Source organism: Bufo bufo, chromosome 6 (genome assembly GCF_905171765.1).
Source record: "Bufo bufo chromosome 6, aBufBuf1.1, whole genome shotgun sequence".
In the NCBI taxonomy this organism is placed as follows: domain Eukaryota; kingdom Metazoa; phylum Chordata; class Amphibia; order Anura; family Bufonidae; genus Bufo; species Bufo bufo.
In genome coordinates, this window is record NC_053394.1 from 267488306 (window position 1) to 267503543 (window position 15238).

Consider the following 15238-nt stretch of genomic DNA (forward strand, 5'->3'; position numbering starts at 1 on the left):
GAAGAGGACATGGGAATACCACCACAGCAGAGTCACCGACTCTCTGATGATGACGAAACACAGGTGCCCACTGCCGCGTCTTTTTGCAGTGTGCAGACTGAACAGGAGGAGGTCAGGGAGGGAGACTGGGTGGAAGACGATGCAGAGGACGATGAGGTCTTAGACCCCACATGGACTGAAGGTCGTGGCGATGACTTTCACAGTTCAGAGGAAGAGGTAGTGGTGAGACCGAGACAACAGCGAAGCCAAAGAGGGAGCAGGGGGCCAAAGCAGACGAGCCGCCGCCCCCAGAGTTCGCCTGCTACTGGACATCGCCAACAGGGACCCAGCCCCACAAAGGCAGCTTCAAAGAGTTCCCTGGCATGGCACTTCTTTAAACAATGTCCTACCGACAAGACCCGAGTGACTTGCACGCTCTGCCATCAGAGCCTGAGGCGAGGCATTAACGTTCTGAACCTCAGCACAACCTGCATGACCAGGCATCTACATGCAAAGCATGAACTGCAGTGGGGTACACACCTTAAAAACCAGGCACTCGCTGAGGCTCCCCCTGCTCCCTCTACCGCTGCTGCCTCGGCTTCTGCCTCGAGAGGAATGTTGCCACCTGCCGAGCAGCAAACAGAGGATGTGCCACCGACACCACCACCACCGCCACCGTCAACTAGCGTCTCCACTATATCACACAGCAGCGTTCAGCTCTCAATATCTCAAACCTTAGAGAGGAAGCGCAAATTCCCCCCGAGTCACCCTCGAGCCCTTGGCCTGAACGCCAGCATTTCTAAACTGCTGGCCTTTGAAATGCTGTCATTCCGGCTGGTGGACACAGACAGCTTCAAAAAGCTGATGGCCATGGCTGTCCCGCAGTATGTGGTTCCCAGCCGCCACTACTTCTCCAAGACAGCCGTGCCTTCCCTGCACATGCAAGTGTCCGATAAAATCAAGTGTGCACTGCGCAACGCCATTTGTGGCAAGGTCCACCTAACCACAGATACGTGGACCAGTAAGCACGGCCAGGGACGCTATATCTCACTAACTGCACACTGGATGAATGTAGTGGCGGCTGGGCCCCCGGCGGACAGTTCCTTGGCGCACGTCCTTCCGCCCCCTAGGATCGCAGGGCATCATTCTCTGCCTCCTGTAGCCTCCTCCTCCTACTCGGCTTCCTCCTCCACTGCTTCCACCAGCTCATCCGGTCAGCCACACACCTTCACCACCAACTTCAGCACAGCCCGGGGTAAACGTCAGCAGGCCATTCTGAAACTCATATGTTTGGGGGACAGGCCCCACACCGCACAGGAGTTGTGGCGGGGTATTGAACAACAGACCGACGAGTGGTTTCTGCCGGTGGGCCTCAAGCCAGGCCTGGTGGTATGCGATAATGGGCGAAATCTCGTGGCAGCTCTGGGACTAGCCGGTTTGACGCACATCCCTTGCCTGGCGCATGTGCTGAACTTGGTGGTGCAGAGGTTCATTCACCACTACCCCAACATGTCAGAGCTGCTGCATAAAGTGCGGGCCGTCTGTGCGCGCTTCCGCCGTTCACATCCTGCCGCTGCTCGCCTGTCTGCGCTACAGCGGAACTTCGGCCTTCCCGCTCACCGCCTCATATGCGACGTGCCCACCCGGTGGAACTCCACCTTGCACATGCTGGAGAGACTGTGCGAGCAGCAGCAGGCCATAGTGGAGTTTCAGCTGCAGCACGCTCGCGTCAGTCGTACTGCCGAACAGCACCACTTCACCACCAATGATTGGGCCTCCATGCGAGACCTGTGTGCCCTGCTGCGCTGTTTCGAGTACTCCACCAACATGGCCAGTGGCGATGACACTGTTATCAGCGTTACAATACCACTTCTATGTCTCCTTGAGAAAACACTTAGGGCAATGATGTTAGAGGAGGTGGCCCAGGTGGAGGAGGATGAGGGCTCGTTTCTAACACTTTCGGGCCAGTCTGTTCGAAGTGGCTCAGAGGGAGGTTTGTTTAAGCAGCAGAGGACAGGTTCACAAGTCGCCAGCCAAGGCACTGTACTGGAGGACGAGGAGGATGAGGAGGAGGAGGTGGAGGGGGACGAGGATGACGCAAGTTCACAGTGGGGTGGCAGCCCAGGCCCATCACTGGTGCGTGGCTGGGGGGATACGGTGGACGATGACGATACGCCTCCCACAGAGGACAGCTTGTCCTTACCCATGGGTAGCCTGGCCCACATGAGCGAATATATGCTCCAATGCCTGCGCAACGACAGCAGAGTTGCCCACGTTTTAACGTGTGCAGACTACTGGGTGGCCACCCTGCTGGATCCCCGGTATAAAGACAATGTGCCCACTTTAATTCCTGAACTGGAGCGCGACCGTAAGATGCGCGAGTACAAGCGCACGCTGATAGAGGCGCTCTTGAGAGCATTCCCACATGTCACAGGGGAACAGGTGGAAGGTGAAGGCAGAGGAGTGGCAAGAGGTCGCCAACGCAGCTGTGTCACGGCCAGCTCATCTGAGGGCAGGGTTAGCATGGCAGAAATGTGGAAAAGTTTTGTCTCCACGCCACAGCTATCTGCACCGACACCTGATACGGAACGTGTTAGCAGGAGGCAGCATTTCACTAACATGGTTGAACAGTATGTCTGCACACCCCTCCACATCCTGACGGATGGTTCGGCCCCATTCAACTACTGGGTTTCGAAATTGTCCACGTGGCCAGAGTTAGCATGTTATGCCTTGGAGGTGCTTTCCTGCCCGGCGGCCAGCGTTTTATCTGAACGCGTATTCAGCACGGCAGGGGGCGTCATTACTGACAAGCGCAGCCGCCTGTCCACAGCCAACGTGGACAAGCTGACCTTCATAAAGATGAACCAGGCATGGATCCCACAGGACCTGTCCCTCCCTTGTGCAGAGTAGTCCTTATTAACTGCCTAAAACATGTCTTGTTGTGCTACGGGCCACTTCTTTATTTGATACAAATTTTATGAAACCCACAGTTGAATGAAACTCTTCTCTGTCTGGGCGCCGGGGCCTAACCAGATGAAAGTGGCCGGTTAAACTAACGGGTGACATGAAGCCATAACCTCTGCCATGCTACCTCTGTCTTCTGTCTGGGTGCTGAGGCCTAAGTCAAATAAAGCGGTCTTCTGCTGTGCTGGGGGATATGAAGCTAATCTCTGACCTCTCTCCTCTGTCTGGGTCCAAAGGCCTAAATCACTGAAAGAGGCCTTCTCCTGTGGTGTGTGATATGATGCCAGAATATGTGCTGTGGGGCCTCTCTCCTCTTCCTGGGTGCAGGGGTCAAATAAACTAAATTGTGGCCTACTCCTGTGGTGGCTGATATGATGCCAGAATATGTGCTGTGGTGCCTCTCTCCTCTTCCTGGGTGCAGGGGTCAAAGTAACTAAATGGTGGCTTCTCCTGTGGTGGCTGATATGATGCCAGAATATGTGCTGTGGGGCCTCTCTCCTCTTCCTGGGTGCAGGGGTCAAAGTAACTCAATGGTGGCTTCTCCTGTGGTGGCTGATATGATGCCAGAATATGTGCTGTGGTGCCTCTCTCCTCTGTCTGGGTCCAAAGGCCTAAATCACTGAAAGAGGCCTTCTCCTGTGGTGTGTGATATGATGCCTGAATATGTGCTGTGGTGCCTCTCTCCTCTTCCTGGGTGCGGGGGTCAAAGTAACTCAATCGTGGCTTCTCCTGTGGTGGCTGATATGATGCCAGAATATGTGCTGTGGGGCCTCTCTCCTCTTCCTGGGTGCAGGGGTCAAAGTAACTCAATGGTGGCTTCTCCTGTGGTGGCTGATATGATGCCAGAATATGTGCTGTGGTGCCTCTCTCCTCTTCCTGGGTGCAGGGGTCAAAGTAACTAAATGGTGGCTTCTCCTGTGGTGGCTGATATGATGCCAGAATATGTGCTGTGGGGCCTCTCTCCTCTTCCTGGGTGCAGGGGTCAAAGTAACTAAATGGTGGCTTCTCCTGTGGTGGCTGATATGATGCCAGAATATGTGCTGTGGGGCCTCTCTCCTCTTCCTGGGTGCAGGGGTCAAAGTAACTCAATGGTGGCTTCTCCTGTGGTGTGTGATATGATGCCAGAATATGTGCTGTGGGGCCTCTCTCCTCTTCCTGGGTGCAGGGGTCAAATAAACTAAATTGTGGCCTACTCCTGTGGTGGCTGATATGATGCCAGAATATGTGCTGTGGTGCCTCTCTCCTCTTCCTGGGTGCAGGGGTCAAAGTAACTAAATGGTGGCTTCTCCTGTGGTGGCTGATATGATGCCAGAATATGTGCTGTGGGGCCTCTCTCCTCTTCCTGGGTGCAGGGGTCAAAGTAACTCAATGGTGGCTTCTCCTGTGGTGGCTGATATGATGCCAGAATATGTGCTGTGGTGCCTCTCTCCTCTGTCTGGGTCCAAAGGCCTAAATCACTGAAAGAGGCCTTCTCCTGTGGTGTGTGATATGATGCCTGAATATGTGCTGTGGTGCCTCTCTCCTCTTCCTGGGTGCGGGGGTCAAAGTAACTCAATCGTGGCTTCTCCTGTGGTGGCTGATATGATGCCAGAATATGTGCTGTGGGGCCTCTCTCCTCTTCCTGGGTGCAGGGGTCAAAGTAACTCAATGGTGGCTTCTCCTGTGGTGGCTGATATGATGCCAGAATATGTGCTGTGGTGCCTCTCTCCTCTTCCTGGGTGCAGGGGTCAAAGTAACTAAATGGTGGCTTCTCCTGTGGTGGCTGATATGATGCCAGAATATGTGCTGTGGGGCCTCTCTCCTCTTCCTGGGTGCAGGGGTCAAAGTAACTAAATGGTGGCTTCTCCTGTGGTGGCTGATATGATGCCAGAATATGTGCTGTGGGGCCTCTCTCCTCTTCCTGGGTGCAGGGGTCAAAGTAACTCAATGGTGGCTTCTCCTGTGGTGGCTGATATGATGCCAGAATATGTGCTGTGGGGCCTCTCTCCTCTTCCTGGGTGCAGGGGTCAAATAAACTAAATTGTGGCCTACTCCTGTGGTGGCTGATATGATGCCAGAATATGTGCTGTGGTGCCTCTCTCCTCTTCCTGGGTGCAGGGGTCAAAGTAACTAAATGGTGGCTTCTCCTGTGGTGGCTGATATGATGCCAGAATATGTGCTGTGGGGCCTCTCTCCTCTTCCTGGGTGCAGGGGTCAAAGTAACTCAATGGTGGCTTCTCCTGTGGTGGCTGATATGATGCCAGAATATGTGCTGTGGTGCCTCTCTCCTCTGTCTGGGTCCAAAGGCCTAAATCACTGAAAGAGGCCTTCTCCTGTGGTGTGTGATATGATGCCTGAATATGTGCTGTGGTGCCTCTCTCCTCTTCCTGGGTGCGGGGGTCAAAGTAACTCAATGGTGGCTTCTCCTGTGGTGGCTGATATGATGCCAGAATATGTGCTGTGGGGCCTCTCTCCTCTTCCTGGGTGCAGGGGTCAAAGTAACTCAATGGTGGCTTCTCCTGTGGTGGCTGATATGATGCCAGAATATGTGCTGTGGTGCCTCTCTCCTCTTCCTGGGTGCAGGGGTCAAAGTAACTAAATGGTGGCTTCTCCTGTGGTGGCTGATATGATGCCAGAATATGTGCTGTGGGGCCTCTCTCCTCTTCCTGGGTGCAGGGGTCAAAGTAACTAAATGGTGGCTTCTCCTGTGGTGGCTGATATGATGCCAGAATATGTGCTGTGGGGCCTCTCTCCTCTTCCTGGGTGCAGGGGTCAAAGTAACTCAATGGTGGCTTCTCCTGTGGTGGCTGATATGATGCCAGAATATGTGCTGTGGGGCCTCTCTCCTCTTCCTGGGTGCAGGGGTCAAAGTAACTCAATGGTGGCTTCTCCTGTGGTGGCTGATATGATGCCAGAATATGTGCTGTGGTGCCTCTCTCCTCTTCCTGGGTGCAGGGGTCAAAGTAACTAAATGGTGGCTTCTCCTGTGGTGGCTGATATGATGCCAGAATATGTGCTGTGGTGCCTCTCTCCTCTTCCTGGGTGCAGGGGTCAAAGTAACTAAATGGTGGCTTCTCCTGTGGTGGCTGATATGATGCCAGAATATGTGCTGTGGTGCCTCTCTCCTCTTCCTGGGTGCGGGGGTCAAAGTAACTCAATGGTGGCTTCTCCTGTGGTGGCTGATATGATGCCAGAATATGTGCTGTGGGGCCTCTCTCCTCTTCCTGGGTGCAGGGGTCAAAGTAACTCAATGGTGGCTTCTCCTGTGCTGATTGATATAAAGCTGATGGTTGTGCCATCTGACATGGTTGCCAGGGTCTGATTCAATGGGGGCCTACTCCTGTGGTGGGTGATCTAAATGCCTGATTCTCTGCTGTGAAACCTCTCTCCTCCGTCTGGGTGTAGGGGTCAAAGTCTTTCAAAGTCGCCTTCTCCTGTGCTGATTGATATGAAGCTGATGGTTGTGCCATCTGACATGGTTGCCGGGGTCCCATTAAATTGTGGCCTACTCCTGTGGTGGTTGATATGATGCCTGATTCTCTGATGTGGAACCTCTCTCCTCTGTTTGGGTGAAGGGGTCAAAGTAACTAAATGGTGGCTTCTCCTGTGGTGGCTGATATGATGCCAGAATATGTGCTGTGGGGCCTCTCTCCTCTTCCTGGGTGCAGGGGTCAAAGTAACTCAATGGTGGCTTCTCCTGTGGTGGCTGATATGATGCCAGAATATGTGCTGTGGTGCCTCTCTCCTCTTCCTGGGTGCGGGGGTCAAAGTAACTCAATGGTGGCTTCTCCTGTGGTGGCTGATATGATGCCAGAATATGTGCTGTGGTGCCTCTCTCCTCTTCCTGGGTGCGGGGGTCAAAGTAACTCAATGGTGGCTTCTCCTGTGGTGGCTGATATGATGCCAGAATATGTGCTGTGGTGCCTCTCTCCTCTTCCTGGGTGCAGGGGTCAAAGTAACTAAATGGTGGCTTCTCCTGTGGTGGTTGATATGATGCCTGATTCTCTGCTGTGAAACCTCTCTCCTCCATCTGGGTGTAGGGGTCAAAGTCTTTCAAAGTCGCCTTCTCCTGTGCTGATTGATATAAAGCTGATGGTTGTGCCATCTGACATGGTTGCCAGGGTCTGATTCAATGGTGGCCTACTCCTGTGGTGGGTGATATGATGCCTGGTTCTCTGCTGTGGGACCTCTCTCCTTTGTCTGGGTGCTGTGGTCAAAATAATAGTAAGTGACCTTCTCCATTGGTGGGTGACTTGAAGCCTGATTCTGTGCTATGGGACCTCACTCCAATTAATATTGTTTAATTTTTATTTATTTTATGTTAACTCATCATTTCCCTATCTACATTTGTTTGCAGGGGATTTAACTACATTTTGCTGCCTTTTGCAGCCCTCTAGCCCTTTCCGGGTGTGTTTTACAGCCTTTTTAGTGCCCAAAAGTTCGGGTCCCCATTGACTTCTATGGGGTTCGGGTTCGGGATGAAGTTCGGGTCGAGTTCGGATCCCGAACCCGAACATTTTTCGAAAGTTCGGCCGAACTCGTCGAACCCGAACATCCAGGTGTTCGCTCAACTCTACCTGTCACCAATCTGATAGTTGCACTCCGCGGAAGACAGTTTCCGGGAGTAAAACCCACAAGGAAGCAGAGGACCCTCTGGTGTTCTACGCTGAGACAGAAGGGCGCCTACTCCCGTCTCAGACGCGTCCACCTCGAGGACAAAGGGCAACCCAGGGTTGGGATGCGACAGAATCGGAGCCGACAAAAAGGCGGACTTTAGGGCCTCAAAAGCTCGGATGGCCTCGAGCGGCCAGACCTGGGAATTACTGCCCTTCCTGGTCAGATCCGTGAGAGGCTTGGCCAGCATGGAAAAGTCCCTGATGAACTTCCGATAATAATTGGCGAAGCCCAAAAAGCGCTGCAGGGAACGAAGACCACTGGGCTGGGGCCACTGTAAGACAGCCGAAACCTTCTCAGGATCCATGGAGAACCCCTCAGCGGAAATGATGTAACCTAAGAAGGTTACCTGGGATCGGTGAAATTCGCATTTCTCAAGCTTACCGAACAGCTTGTTCTCTCGTAACCGTTGCAACACTCGTCTGACATCCAGAATGTGGGCCTCCATGGATTCAGAATATACCAAGATGTCATCCAAATAGACTACCACACACTGCTGCAACAGGTCACGGAAAACATCGTTGATGAATTCCTGAAAGACTGCGGGCGCATTGCACAACCCAAAGGGCATAACCAAGGATTCGTAATGACCGGTCCTGGTGTTAAACGCGGTCTTCCACTCATCGCCCGCCTTGATCCTTACCAGGTTATATGCCGCCCTCAGGTCGAGTTTGGTAAAGACCGTGGCCCCTTTAAGGCGATCGAACAGCTCGGAAATCAAGGGTATCGGGTAAGCGTTCTTGATCGTGATGCGATTGAGACCCCTGTAATCGATGCAAGGCCTCAACTCACCGCCCTTCTTTTTCACAAAGAAAAATCCAGCCCCTGCCGGGGACGAAGATTTGCGAATGTGTCCGCGTGAAAGCGCCTCCCTCACGTACTCCTCCATGGCCTCATTCTCCGCTACCGACAGTGAATAGACTTTGCCACGAGGAGGAACGGCACCAGATTGTAACTCTATGGCACAATCGTATGGGCGGTGCGGAGGTAGGGCAACCGCGCGCACCTTATCGAATACATCCCGGTACTCCTCGTATTCAGGAGGCAACAGAGAGTCCGAGGAAGTACACAGCAACTTGACAGACCCGTGGATGCAACTAGCCCCACACTGCGGTGACCACGAGAGGATCTCGACCGATCTCCAATCGAAAGTCGGATTATGCTTCTGGAGCCAGGGGTACCCCAAGACCACCGAGTAGTGTGGAGACGAAATAACCTGGAGGCAGACCGACTCTCTGTGAACGGCACCAATGGCTATCCCCACTGGAAGGGTCTCATGAGTCACGTGTGGCGGCAGAAGGGGTCTGCCGTCTATCGCCTCAAGAGCCAGTGGGGAACCTCGAGCCTGCAGAGGAATGGAATTGGCGGCAGCGAACACACTATCAATGAACAAACCACCAGCACCAGAGTCCACCAACGCCTGGGTCGTCACCGAGCCCCCGACCCAGGAGAGGACAACAGTGATCAGTGGTTTGTCAACACGGGAAACCGGGGACGAGGAGACTCCACCCAAGATCTGCCCCCGACAGGATCTCAGGGTACGAGCGTTTCCCGGACGGTTCGGACATGCCAACCGAAAATGCCCACCGAGACCACAGTACATGCATCGGCCCTCGCGTCTCCGGAGTGCCCTCTCCCCCTCGGACAGGCGAGCAAACCCCAGCTGCATGGGTTCACCCCCAGACAAGTCATCCCCAGGAGGCGAGGGAGGCACGGGTGGGACAGCAAACGTAGGCACCAATCTGTTAGAAGACCTCCGCAGGTTCTCCTTAAAGGAAGGTCTCTCCCTGAGTCTGGTGTCAATCAAAATCAGGAAAGAAATAAGAGACTCGAGCTCAACTGGTAGGTCCTTAGCTGCAACCTCGTCCTTCAAGGCATCCGAGAGACCATGAGAGAAAGCAGCGACCAGAGCCTCATTATTCCAGCCCACCTCTGCTGCCAGGGTACGAAACTCAATGGCGTATTCAGCTACGGATCGTGAACCCTGTCTGATGGACATAAGGAGCTTCGCAGCAGAGGCAGCACGAGCCGGCACATCGAATACCTTCCGAAGAGAAGCAACAAAACCGGAAAACTCGGCAACCACCGGATTGTTGTTCTCCCATAAAGGGCTGGCCCAGGCCAAGGCCTTGTCCGAGAGCAGCGAGATCAAGAAGCCCACCTTTGATCTCTCAGTGGGAAAGGCATGTGGCAGCAACTCGAAATAAATGCCCACCTGGTTAAGGAAACCTCGGCACTGAGTTGGCTCTCCCCCAAAGCGCTGTGGAAGAGGGGCAGAACCGGTCATACCCCGAAACACCGCAGGCGCAACAACAGGTGTCGGGGTAGACTCTGGCGCAACAACCGGAGCGGCAGTAGGAGCGAGCCCAGGAGCGACAACCGACCCATCGGCAACGGGAAATGAGCCGTGCGTTCAAGCAGGGTTTGCAACGCCACAGCGAACCGACCCAACAGGTGATCCTGCTGATCAAGTCTGGCAACCAGCGTGGGTAGCGAGGATGGCCCTGTACCGTCAGAATTCATGGCTTGGTCCTAATGTCACGGAACCATGAACCAGACGTACAACAAGAGATAAGTGAAAATAGGAAGGCTTTATTGAAAATAAAGCTGTAAAGCAGAAGTCCAAACGGATGGTGAAACCGAGCAGAGTCTTTGCGAAGCCAGAGGTCAGGAACCAGAAGGGTAGTCAGACGAAGCCAGGATCAGGAACCAGCAGGGTAGTCAGACGAAGCCAGGATCAGTAACCAGCAGGGTAGTCAGACGAAGCCAGGATCAGGAACCAGCAGGGTAGTCAGACGAAGCCAGGATCAGGAACCAGAAGCAGCAGCAGTCTTAGAAGCATGTGAACACAAGAGGACCAAGCAAGGAACTGAAGCCACAGACCTCCTATATATATGAGCTAGGCATCCAGCTCCTCCCAGGGGAAGGAGGAGCCGCAGGGTGGAAGGCTACAAGAAACCCAGAAACCAAGATGGCCGCCAGCACATGTCAAACGAAGGAGAGCAGCAAGCAGGTAAGACCATGACAAGTAGTCCCTGTGTGTTTACAGCTGACCCACAGAGGTCAGACACATGGATGTGGAGCACCAAAGAATCAGGCAAAACTCATAATTAGTAAAAGGCTGAGGCCAGGGAGGGCAGAGTACATACAAATACTTAAAACAGTCCAAAGGTCAAGACAGGCAGAAAAGGGTCATTACGGTAGAGGCAAAGGTTAGGACAGGCAGTGGAGAATTAGAGTCAGTAATCAAGTCAATATACGGGCAGACACATGGAACAGCACACCTTCACAGAGACTAGAAATCTAGATAAACCTATTGCTCAGGCACCCTCTCCAAGTGTAAGGTTCCTTAGGTATTCTCAGGTGGCCAGCCATACCCAGTGGAAGATTAGAGTTCATGAGCAGTGGCCCTTTAAGAGCCATGGAAGCAGGCTGGAGAGGCCTAGCTGGCAAGTGTAGGACTTGGCCTGCCATGGAGGACCAGAGACTCCGGCATCTGACATGCTGCTTGTGGGCAGAGAAGGGCCAGCATGTCCATACCACCAGAATATCAGTGGCAGTAGAAGGCTAAGCGCCGTTGCAACTCTGCCTGTCTGGGAAGAGGGACAGTAGCACAAGCTACTGATATAGCAATTTACTTTTACAGTTGTCATAACTGCCCGTACATGTTTATTGACACCGGACGAAAGATGAATATTTCACTTTCACTATAACACTTTCTTTTAAGATGATGATGGTTGGTCATCTGTCAACTGAAATGATTGTCCAACAAATGATTTTTTTTGAGGAAATCATTGGTTTCGCTCAACTTTGGGTTTATTTGAATAGGAGCCTTAACAGGAGGAATTCTACTTGGAGGTTAGGGAACCTGCAAATAACATTCAGAACTAACTAGTCTTACCTGCTCAGCTTCCTGGTGTTGTCATTGATGCAAATCCCTATTGTTGTTCACCAGTAGGTTGTTAGATATGAATATGCCTTGCTTACAGTTACTGCATCAAGCGTCATAGGTTACATGCACAAGAATAGAGTCAGTAACCCCTGCAATGTAACTTTAGTGGTCACAGCCTTGTTAACAAAAAAGGTGTTCTAACTCAGCTAAATTAGAACCGTCATTTTGTGATGGACCAGTAGTTCCTTCTGTTGCATACTTAGTTGAAATATAGAGATGCATAATTTCTTGCTGAAATTGAATGATGAGCAAGTTTAGGAAGAAGAGTTAACTTTGTTGCTATTCTAACTCATTGCAAGTGTAGTATATACCACTATGGTGCCCAGTCGTGACACTACTAGCAGATGCATTTGCAGTAAAAGCAGCACCACCAAGAGGGTATGAGGATGATGATGTATGCCTATTGACCTGAGAAATCAGTTGTAAAAATAGGGAACTTGTAGATTTCTTTCGGTCACACTTATGTTCACCAACATGATGATCATGTGAAAAAGAAAGGCTATCTGCCTTTTGTCCAGAATGTTGCCCTCTGTTGATCAGCTGTTTGCACAACCTGCAGACCATAGACAATTATTTAGTGAAATAATACCAGACTATGCCCATACGGTTACTCGTGGCCCAGTTTTTGGTTGCTTGGGAATACAGCCAAAAGAAACACTGGTTATGAGCAGCTGGTGACACCATCTCTGGAGGATCTGCTTGATGAGGTACTGTGCCTTCATATGTGTAACCTTATTTCCTGTTCACCTCTTTCTCATGTTGAGCATCATTAATGTCCACACATCCAATTCTACTGTGCCACCACCCAAATCCCAGTACTTCATCCACCTTCTCAATGTTGTCAAGTAGGTGAATAAGAGAGCATCAAACTGTATCAACTCATTAATTGGAAATAGGTAAAAACCACCCCCACCATTACCATTATTCCATGGCCACCTACATTACTTTCAGTCACTGCAACTGTAGCAGTTGCACTACCACTGATATATTTTGTTCAAAACATTTCCATATGTTTGTTGCTGTTAATTATGCCCGCTATCAATAGGTTTCAACATTTGTTTCCAAGTGTCTTATATATATCTGCTCTAACTGTCTGCAAGCATGTAGGAGTAACAACCCATAATTTGGAGACCCTGTGATGATAAAATTTGTCAGAAATGGAAATATCTTTTTGTATTTTTTGTTTCAGCATAACTGTATATTCAAGAAGAAAGAATGGAAGGAACTGACTCTACATATTTAAAGGTATACTGAAGGTAAAACTGCTACTGAATGTTCCATAGTAGTAGGTACAGATGTGTCCTTCCATAGCTTCTCTCATGACTCCCAACAAATCTCAAGATTTGTGGCACAAGATGTATGTTTAACAAAAATGTGATTGTGTGATATTCTGTCATTATGCTGTGTATGCTATATACAGCTAACCAGTGGTTGTATTGTGAATTGTAGCTTGCATAGGGTTTTGCAATGTAGCAATATTGCATTGAATTAGTTTCATGAGAAATTTTAGTCCATACCAAATTTGAGCTAAGATACGCTAAGGACACATCTATAACCTGTATTTTGTTGCAGTGTTAGGACTTATGCACACGACTGTTGTTGTTTTGCGGTCCGTTTTTCACTGATCCATTGTTCCGTATCTGAGTTTTTTTTCTCTCTGATTTAAGTCCTCTTCCGTTCCGTTATTGCACAAAACATATCCGTATGGTTTCTGTATTTGATCAGTTTTCTTGCGGAACGTATACAGAAACAGTAACTTATTAATCAACAAACACATGAGCAATTTGGGCTGGGCATAGCATTTCAACAGTATAGATCCGCAAAATACGGATGACATACGGATGTGTTCCGTGTGCGTTCCATATTTTTTGCAGACCGATTGACTTGAATGGAGCCTCGGACTGTGATTTGCGGACAATAATAGGACATGCACTCCTTTTTTGCGGAACTGCCATGCAGGCATACGGAAACGGAATGCACACGGAGTAACTTCTGTATTTTCTACAGCCCCATTGAAGTGAATGGTTCAGCATACGGTCTGCAAAAAAAACAGAATGGAAGCATAAAGAAAATACGTTCATGTGCATGAGCCCTAAGGAAGACCGGGAATGTGAAGAAGTATTAGATTCCTGTCACAGCTGTAGTCCTTTTTATTTCAAGTATTTTCCATGTACCCCATCAAAGTAACCAATTTGGTCAGTATCCAAAATTTCTATTACATAAAAAAATAACCCAAAACACATACACAATTCCATAGAGACATTAAACATAGCAAACCATATAAACATCCTTAAAATAATGCATCAAAGTTCTGGTCAGGTTGCTAAAGTCTGTTGAAGAAATTGAGCCTGCCAAGACATAAACTGCAAAACTCTGAAAGGAACAAATTAGTTTAGACAATAGAAGATCTTTTTCACTAGGTGGATAATGAAATTATTTCATCAAAGCAGTTACAGTTTGCAAGCTGCTCTCCCTTGTAACCTTATCATGTTTGTCCTTAAGGTGGAACCTGGATATTGGTGGCTCAGACCCTGCTATTGATGATTGTTGCATTTAATTATCCAGAGCAGAAAAAGGTGGAGGTAGACTATTAATTATAGCTGCTGTGGACCTCTGTGAGAGGGAGCAGCCAATCCATGCCATCATGGTTTTGGAAAGGGAGGTTCATGAATGCAGCATTGGGAGGTAGAGAGCCTGTGGGAGCTTCATATCAGATTACAATCCAGGCAGCCTTAGATCTCTTGTGAAAAATAAATTACAGACCTTTGCAACAATGACTCTGTTCTCCGGGAAACATTGGAGAGAAAAAAGAGGTTTCAACTGTGGCAGCTCAAGTTCTGCTTAAATAATTAAAATGTATAAGGAGTTTCTGCCCTCTCCCTCCCCCTCCCAGGTTTACAATACCTGGTTCATTCTCAAAACTTGGATGCTCTGAAACATTTTCAGTAAGCTCAAAATCCTTACAAGGAACAAACCTTATCTTGGCATTCCAAACTCATTGCATAGTCACCAAATCTTTTGCCTTGTTCTTTGTGTTAAAGGAGGATCGACTGCCAAACCTGATCACAGAACATCAGTGACAACAATGAACTCTTACAGACTATTGAGGTTACATATACATAGTAAGGCAAGCAAGCATCCATGTATAGCAGTGAAGCACTGCTCAATACATCAGCTCTTAAATAATACAAACAAATGAGTAAAATAAACTCTAAAATGTATGGTACACACTGTGTGTATATATATACACTCACCTAAAGAATTATTAGGAACACCATACTAATACGGTGTTGGACCCCCTTTTGCCTTCAGAACTGCCTTAATTCTACGTGGCATTGATTCCACAAGGTGCTGATAGCATTCTTTGGAAATGTTGGCCCATATTGATAGGATAGCATCTTGCAGTTGATGGAGATTTGAGGGATGCACATCCAGGGCACGAAGCTCCCGTTCCACCACATCCCAAAGATGCTCTATTGGGTTGAGATCTGGTGACTGTGGGGGCAATTTTAGTACAGTGAACTCATTGTCATGTTCAAGAAACCAATTTGGAATGATTCAAGCTTTGTGACATGGTGCATTATCCTGCTGGAAATAGCCATCAGAGGATGGATACATGTTCTCATTCTGTTTACGCCAAATTCGGACTCTACCATTTGAATGTCTCAACAGAAATCGAGACTCATCAGA